Consider the following 9,589-nt stretch of genomic DNA (forward strand, 5'->3'; position numbering starts at 1 on the left):
CCACCATTTGTCCTAGGGTTCTATCCGTCCATGTTTTTTTTTTTAATTTCTTTTCTTAATAATTAATTTTAATTTTAATAACTTTATTATACTTTACTTTTTTCTTTCTTCTTTCTTTCTTTCTTTCTTTCTTTCCTTCCTTCCTTCCTTCCTTCCCTCCTTTAGACAACGAATCATCCCAAATTGAGGTGATCTCTGAGAGCAAAATTTATGATTTTTTCCCCTTTACCTCTCTTTGTGAGGGTGTATGTGTATGCTTCTGTGTAAGATTTTGTCTGTATAGCTTTGCTTCCAACATTTGTCCTAAGGTTCTATCCATCCCTTTTTTTTTCTAATTAATTATTTTTTAATTCAATAACTTTATTATACATTATTTTATTTTACTGTATCTTCTTTCTTTTGGTCTTCTTTTCCTTCCTTCCCTACTTCCTTCCTTCCTCCCTCCCTCCCTCCTTTCTTTCCTTCTTGCCTTCTTTCTTTCTTTCTTCCTTCCTTCCCTCCTTTCTTTCTTTCTTTCTTCATACTTCTACTAATTCTCTCTACTTTTTCTCCCTTTTATTCTGAGCCGTGTGGATGAAACGCTCTTGGTGCTCCAGCCAGGAGTCAGGGCTCTGCCTCTGAGGTGGGAGAGCCAACTTCAGGACACTGGTCCACAAGAGACCTCCCAGCTCCACATAATATCAAATGGCGAAAATCTCCCAGAGACCTCCATCTTAACACCAGCACCAAGCTTCACTCAACGACCAGCAAGCTACAGTGCTGGACAACCTATGCCAAACAACTAGCAAAACAGGAACACAACCCCACCCATTAGCAGAGAGGCTGCCTAAAATCATAATAAGGCCACAGACACCCCAAAATACACCACCAGACGTGAAACTGCCCACTAGAGAGACAAGATCCAGCTTCATCCACCACAACACAGGCACTAGTCCCCTCCACCAGGAAGCCTACACAACCCACTGAAACAACCTTAGCCACTGGAGACAGACATCAAAAACAGCGGGAACTACGAACCTGCAGCCTGCAAAAAGGAGACCCCAAACACAGTAAGATAAGCAAACTGAGAAGACAGAAAAACACACAGCAGATAAAGGAGCAAGATAAAAATGCACCAAACCTAACAAATGAAGAGGAAATAGGCAGTCTACCTGAAAAAGAATTCAGAATAATGATAGTAAGGATGATCCAAAATCTTGGAAATAGAATGGACAAAATGCAAGAAACAGTTAGCAAGGACCTAGAAGAAATAAAGATGAAACAAGCAACGATGAACAACACAATAAATGAAATTAAAAGTACTCTAGATGGGATCAATAGCAGAATAACTGAGGCAGAAGAACGGATAAGTGACCTGGAAGATAAAATAGTGGAAATAACTACTGCAGAGCAGAATAAAGAAAAAAGAATGAAAAGAACTGAGGACAGTCTCAGAGACCTCTGGGACAACATTAAATGCACCAAGATTCGAATTATAGGGGTTCCAGAAGAAGAAGAGAAAAAGAAAGGGACTGAGAAAATATTTGAAGAGATTATAGTTGAAAACTTCCCTAATATGGGAAAGGAAATAGTTAATCAAGTCCAGGAAGCACAGAGAGTCCCATACAGGATAAACCCAAGGAGAAATACGCCAAGACACATATTAATCAAACTGTCAAAACTTAAATACAAAGGAAGCATATTAAAAGCAGCAACGTAAAAACAACAAATAACACACAAGGGAATCCCCATAAGGTTAACAGCTGATCTTTCAGCAGAATCCCTACAAGCCAGAAGGGAGTGGCAGGATATACTGAAAGTGATGAAGGAGAAAAACCTGCAACCAAGATTACTCTACCCAGCAAGGATCTCATTCAGATTTGTTGGAGAAATTAAAAACATTACAGACAAGCAAAAGCTAAGAGAGTTCAGCACCACTAAACCAGCTTTACAACAAATTCTAAAGAAACTTCTCTAGACAAGAAACACAAGAGAAGGAAAAGACCTATAATAACGAATCCAAAACAATTTAGAAAATGGGAATAGGAACATACATATTGATAATTACCTTAAATGTAAATGGACTAAGTGCTCCCACCAAAAGACACAGATTGGCTGAATGGATACAAAAACAAGACCCGTATATATGCTGTCTACAAGAGACCCACTTCAGACCTAGAGACACATACAGACTGAAAGTGAGGGGATGGAAAATGATATTCCATGCAAATGGAAATCAAAAGAAAGCTGTAGTAGCAATTCTCATATCAGACAAAATAGACTTTAAAATAAGGACTATTAGAAGAGACAAAAAAGGACACTACATAATGATCAAGGGATTGACGCAAGAAGAAGATATAACAATTATAAATATTTATGCACCCAACATAGGAGCACCTCAATACATAAGGCAAATACTAACAGCCATAAAAGGGGAAATCGACAGTAACACATTCATGGTAGGGGACTTTAACACCCCACTTTCACCAATGGACAGATCATCCAAAATGAAAATAAATAAGGAAACACAAGCTTTAAATGATACATTAAACAAGATGGAATTAATTGATATTTATCGGACACTCCATCCAAAAACAACAGAATACACATTTTTTCTCAAGTGCTCATGGAACATTCTCCAGGATAGATCATATCTTGAGTCACAAATCAAGCCTTGGTAAATTTAAGAAAATTGAAATTGTATCAAGTATCTTTTCCGACCACAACACCATGAGACTAGATATCAATTACAGGAAAAGATCTATAAAAAATACAAACACATGGAGGCCACACAATACACTACTTAATAATGAAGTGATCACTGAAGAAATCAAAGAGGAAATAAAAAAATACCTAGAAACAAATGACAATGGAGGCACAACGACCCAAAACATATGGGATGCAGCAAAAGCAGTTCTAAGGGGGAAGTTTATAGCAATACAAGCCCACCTTAAGAAGCAGGAAACATCTCGAATAAACAACCTAACCTTGCACCTCAAGCAATTAGAGAAAGAAGAACAAAACAACGCCAAAGCTAGCAGAAGGAAAGAAATCATAAAAATCAGATCAGAAATAAATGAAAAAGAAATGAAGGAAACAATAGCAAAGATCAATAAAACTAAAAGCTGGTTCTTTGAGAAGGTAAACAAAATAGATAAACCACTAGCCAGACTCATCAAGAAAAAAAGGGAGAAGACTCAAATCAATAGAATTAGAAATGAAAAAGGAGAAGTAACAACTGACACTGCAGAAATAAAAAAAGATCATGAGAGATTACTACAAGCAACTCTATGCCAAGAAAATGGACAATCTGGAAGAAATGGACAAATTCTTAGAAATGCACAACGTGCCAAGACTGAATCAGGAAGAAATAGAAAATATGAACAGACCAATCACAAGCACTGAAATTGAAACTGTGATTAAAAATCTTCCAACAAACAAAAGCCCAGGACCAGCTGGCTTCACAGGCGAATTCTATCAAACATTTAGAGAAGAGCTAACACCTATCCTTCTGAAACTCTTCCAAAGTATAGCAGAGGGAGGAACACTCCCAAATTCCTTCTACGAGGCCACCATCACCTTGATACCAAAACCAGACAAGGATGTCCCAAATAAAGAAAACTACAGGCCAATATCACTGATGAACATAGATGCAAAAATCCTCAACAAAATACTAGCAAACAGAATCCAACAGCACATTAAAAGGATCATACACCATGATCAAGTGGGGTTTATTCCAGGAATGCAAGGGTTCTTCAATATACGCAAATCTATCAATGTGATAAACCATATTAACAAATTGAAGGAGAAAAACCATACGATCACCTCAATAGATGCAGGGAAAGCTTTTGACAAAATTCAACACCGATTTATGATAAAAACCCTGCAGAAAGTAGACATGGAGGGAACTTTCCTCAACATAATAAAGGCCATATATGACAAGCCCACAGCCAACATCATCCTCAATGGTGAAAAACTGAAAGCTTTTCCACTAAGATCAGGAACAAGACAAGGTTGCCCACTCTCACCACTCTTATTCAACATAGTTTTGGAAGCTTTAGCCACAGCAGTCATAGAAGAAAAGGAAATGAAAGGAATCCAAATCGGAAGGGAAGAAGTAAAACTGTCACTGTTTGCAGATGACATGATACTATACATAGAGAATCCTAAAGATGCTACCAGAAAACTACTAGAGCTAATCAATGAATTTGGTAAAGTAGCAGGATACAAAATTAATGCACAGAAATCTCTGGCATTCCTAAATACTAATGATGAAAAATCTGAAAGTGAAATCAAGAAAACACTCCCATTTACCATTGCAACAAAAAGAATAAAATATCTAGGAATAAACCTACCTAAGGAGACAAAAGACCTGTATGCAGAAAATTATAAGACATTGATGAAAGAAATAAAGGATGATACAAATATATGGAGAGATATACCATGTTCTTGGATTGGAAGAATCAACATTGTGAAAATGACTCTACTATCCAAAGCAATCTATAGATTCAATGCAATCCCTATCAAACTACCACTGACATTTTTCACAGAACTAGAACAAAAAATTTCTCAATTTGTATGGAAACACAAAAGACCCCGAATAGCCAAAGCAATCTTGAGAACGAAAAAAGGAGCTGGAGGAATCAGGCTCCCTGACTTCAGACTATACTACAAAGCTACAGTAATCAAGACAGTAGGGTACTGGCACAAAAACAGAAAGATAGATCAATGGAACAGGATAAACCCAGAGATAAACCCAGAGATAAACCCATGCACATATGGACACCTTATCTTTGATAAAGGTGGCAGGAATGTACAGTGGATAAAGGACAGCCTCTTGAATAAGTGGTGCTGGGGAAACTGGACAGATACATGTAAAAGTATGAGATTAGATCACTCCTTAACACCATACACAAAAATAAGCTCAAAATGGATTAAAGACCTAAATGTAAGGCCAGAAACTATCAAACTCTTAGAGGAAAACATAGGCAGAACACTCTATGACATAAATCCCAGCAAGATCCTTTCTGACCCACCTCCTAGAGTAATGGAAATAGAAACAAAAATAAACAAATGGGACCTAATGAAACTTCAAAGCTTTTGCACAGCAAAGGAAACCATAAACAAGACCAAAAGACAACCCTCAGAATGGGAGAAAATATTTGCAAATGAAGCAACTGACAAAGGATTAATCTCCAAAATTTACAAGCAGCTCATGCAGCACAATAACAAAAAAACAAACAACCCAATCCAAAAATGGGCAGAAGACCTAAATAGACATTTCTCCAAAGAAGATATACAGACTGCCAACAAACACATGAAAGAATGCTCAACATCATTAATCATTAGAGAAATGCAAATCAAAACTACCATGAGATATCATCTCACACCAGTCAGAATGGCCATCATCAAAAAATCTAGAAACAATAAATGCTGGTGAGGGTGTGGAGAAAAGGGAACACTCTTGAACTGCTGGTGGGAATGTGAATTGGTTCAGCCACTATGGAGAACAGTATGGAGGTTCCTTAAAAAACTACAAATAGAACTACCATATGACCCAGCAATTCCACTACTGGGCATATACCCTGAGAAAACCAAAATTCAAAAAGAGTCATGTATCAAAATATTCATTGCAGCTCTATTTACAATAGCCTGGAGATGGAAACAACCTAAGTGCCCATCAACAGATGAATGGATAAAGAAGATGTGGCACATATATACAATGGATATTACTCAGCCATAAAAAGAAACGAAATTGAGCTATTTGTAATGAGGTGGATAGACCTAGAGTCTGTCATACAGAGTGAAGTAAGTCAGAAAGAGATAGACTAATGCCGTATGCTAACACATATATATGGAATTTAAGAAAAAAAATTTCATGAAGAACCTAGGGGTAAGACAGGAATAAAGACACAGACCTACTGGAGAACGGACTTGAGGATATGGGGAGGGGGAAGGGTGAGCTGTGACGGGGCGAGAGAGAGTCATGGACATATACACACTAACAAACGTAAGGTAGATAGCTAGTGGGAAGCATCCGCATGGCACAGGGATATCGGCTCGGTGCTTTGTGACCACCTGGAGGGGTGGGATAGGGAGGGTGGGAGGGAGGGAGACGCAAGAGGGAAGAGATATGGGGACATATGTACATGTATAACTGATTCACTTTGTTATAAAGCAGAAACTAACACACCATTGTAAAGCAATTTTACCCCAATAAAGATGTTAAAAAAAAGTATAACTATGAATCATAGAATTTAAATTTAGTATGAAAAGAGAAGAATAGCAAATTATATTGAAGCTACATGGAATTATGTTTATAGACAGCAGGAAGAGAAAATAAAAATGTAAATATTGCTTGATAGAAAAAAAATAAAGGAATACAGAACATAAGAAAATACAATTAATACAAGAGCAATGGAGAAGGAACAAGTGAAGTTAAAATAAAACTTATTTTTCTTATTCTTTAATTAATCTAACAGACAAGAGCTTGTTCAAAGTAGTAACTACAACAATGTATTTGATTATTATACCTTGTATATATTTGAAGTGAATGACACAATGATACAAGGGACAGGACGGAGGAGTTAGGGATACTTGGTTATTATAAGGTACTTGCAATTCCCATGAAATGATATAGTGTCATTTGAAAGAGGACTTGAATTAGTTGTAAACACATATGGCAAATTTTAGGACAACCACTAAAAAAGTTTTAAAAAAAGAATAATTGATACACTAAGAAAGGAGAAAAAAATGGAATCATATAAAATTCTCAATTAATTAAAACATCAAAAGGCAGAAAAGTAGAAGGCACAAATACACACAAAGAACAAGAGCAACAATAGAAAATTAACAAATATAGGTAGGTATAGTAACCCAATTATATCAATAATCACTTTAAATGCCACTGGTCTAATTACTTCCATTAAAAGACAGAGATTATTAGAATGTATCAACAAAGACCCTATTGTATGTAGTTGAAGCCCACTTTAAATATAAAGACACATATAGATTAAATGAAAATGATGGAAAAATATATACCATGCTAAAAGATATAACCATGCTAATAAAAGAAAGCTTTGGTAGCTATATTAATTTCGAAGAGCTGACTTCTGGGCAAGGAAGATTATCAGTGATAAAGAGGGATGTTACATAATGATAAAGGGGTCAATTCTCCAAGAAGACATAGCATACATAATGATAAAGGGGTCAATTCTCCAAGAAGACATAGCAATCCTTAGAGTATATGCACCTAACAACAAGGCACCAAAATAAGTGAGGTGAAAACCAAAAGAACTCTAAGGATAAATAGATTAATCCACTATTTTAGTAGGAAACTTCAACATTCCTCTCTCAGAATTGGGCAGATCTAGCAGACAGAAAATCAGTAAGGAAATAGTTGAACTCAACATCACCATCAGTCAGCTGGATAATTGACATCTATAAAATATTTCATTCAACAATTGCAAAATACACATTCTTCTCAAGCTCACATGGAATATTCACTGAGATAGACCACATTCTGGGCCATAAAACGCACTTCAACAAATTTAAAGAAATACAGCTTTTACAATGTTTGCTCTTAGGTCACAATGGAATTAAACTAGAAATCAGTAATGATAGTTAGAAAATCCCAAAATACTTGGAGATTAAACAACACACTTTTAAATAACACATGGGTCAAAGAAGAAATTTTTTAAAAACTTCAAAAATATTTTGAACTAAATAAAAATGGAAAAACAACTTATCAGAATTTGTGGGATGCAGCAAAAGTAGTATCTTAAAGGGAAATCCAAAGCACTGAATGCATATGTCAGAAAAGAAGAGAGATCTAAAATCAATCATATAAGCATCATATAAACATCTGCCTTAAGAAAAGTTTTAAAAAGAAGAGATAATTAAATCTAAATTAAGGAGAAGAAAAGAAAAAAAATTTTTTTGATGCAACAGAAATCAATGACATTGAAAACAGGAAATCAAGAGAGGAAAAAACACTCAACAAAACTGAAACCTGATTCTTTGAAAAGATCAATAATTCTATAAGCCTCTAGCCAGGCTAACTAAGAAAAAAGGACACAAATTACTAATATCAGAAGTTGAAGAGGGGACATCACTTAGATGACATGGACACTGAAAGGACATTAAATTCCATGATTGCAAGGAAGAGCATGAACAACTCTATGTTCACAAATTTATAACCTAGATGAAACGGATCAGTTTTTGAAAGACACAATCTGCCAAAACACACAAGAAGAAACAGACAATCAGAATAGGTCTATATCTATTAAAGAAATTGAATCAACAATTAATAACCTTCCAAAACAGAATGAGCCGGGCCCAGACAGCTTCACTGGTAAATTCCACCAAACACTTATATCAATTCTTTACAATTTCTTCCAGAAGATAGAAGCAGAAGGAATATTTCCTAAATCATTCTATGAAGCCAGAATTACCCTAATACCAAAGCCAGATAGAGACATTACAAAACACAACAACAACAACAAAACAAAACTACAAATCAGTATCTTTTATGAATATAGATGCAAAAATGTTAGCAAGTCAAAGCCAACAATGTATAAAAAGAATTATACACCATGACAAAGTGGGATTTATTCCAGGAATGCAAGGCTGGTTCAACATTCAAAAATCATTTATATAATTCATCACATCAACAGGATAAAGAAGAAAAGTTACATGATCATATCAATAGAGGCAGAAAAAGCATCTGACAATGTAATACCTTATTCATGACTAAAACAAAACAAAACAAAAAAACTTCTCAGCAAACTAGGAATAGAGGGAAATTCCTTAACATGGGCATACAGATTGGGAAGGAAGAAACATAACTGTCTTTGTTTGCAGGTGATGTGGTTATTTATGTAGAAAATCCTAAAGAATCCACAAAAACCTCCTAGAACTATGGCAGCAGTATAAAAAGTTAGTACACAAAATCCAATTACTTTCCTATATTCCAGCAATGAATAACTGAAATTTGAAATTATAAACACAATACCATTTGTATTAGCACCTCCAAAACTTAAATACTTACGTATAAATTTAACAAAATATATACAAGATCTATATGAGGAAAACTATAAAACTCTGAGGAATGAATTAAATGAAGAATTAAATAAATGGAGAGGTATTACATGTTTATGGATAGGAAGACTTAAGATTGTCAAGATATCAGTTTTTCCCAACTTGATCTATAGATTCAATGCAACCCCGATCAAAATCCCAGCAAGTTACTTTGCGGATATCGACAAACTGATTCTAAAATGTATACAGAGAGGCAAAAGACCCAGAATGACTTACACGATATTGAAGAAAAGGAACAAACTCAGAGGCCTGACACTCCTGACTTCAAGATTTTTTATAAAGCTACAATAAGCAAGGCAGTGTAGTATTGTTAAAAGAATGGATCAGAATAGAGGGCCCAGAAATAGACTCACACAAATATAGTCAATGATCTTTGACAAAGGAGCAAGGACAATACAATGGAGAAATAATCATTTTTTCAGCAAATCGTGCTGGAACAACTAGAAATCCACATGCAAGAAAACAAATCTAGACCCAGACATTATACCCTCCACAACATTAAGTCAAGGTG

The sequence above is a fragment of the Delphinapterus leucas genome, chromosome 4 (genome assembly GCF_059928025.1).
Source record: "Delphinapterus leucas isolate spDelLeu-1000000601 "Yukka" chromosome 4, BTC_Dleu_Yukka2, whole genome shotgun sequence".
In the NCBI taxonomy this organism is placed as follows: Eukaryota; Metazoa; Chordata; class Mammalia; order Artiodactyla; family Monodontidae; genus Delphinapterus; species Delphinapterus leucas.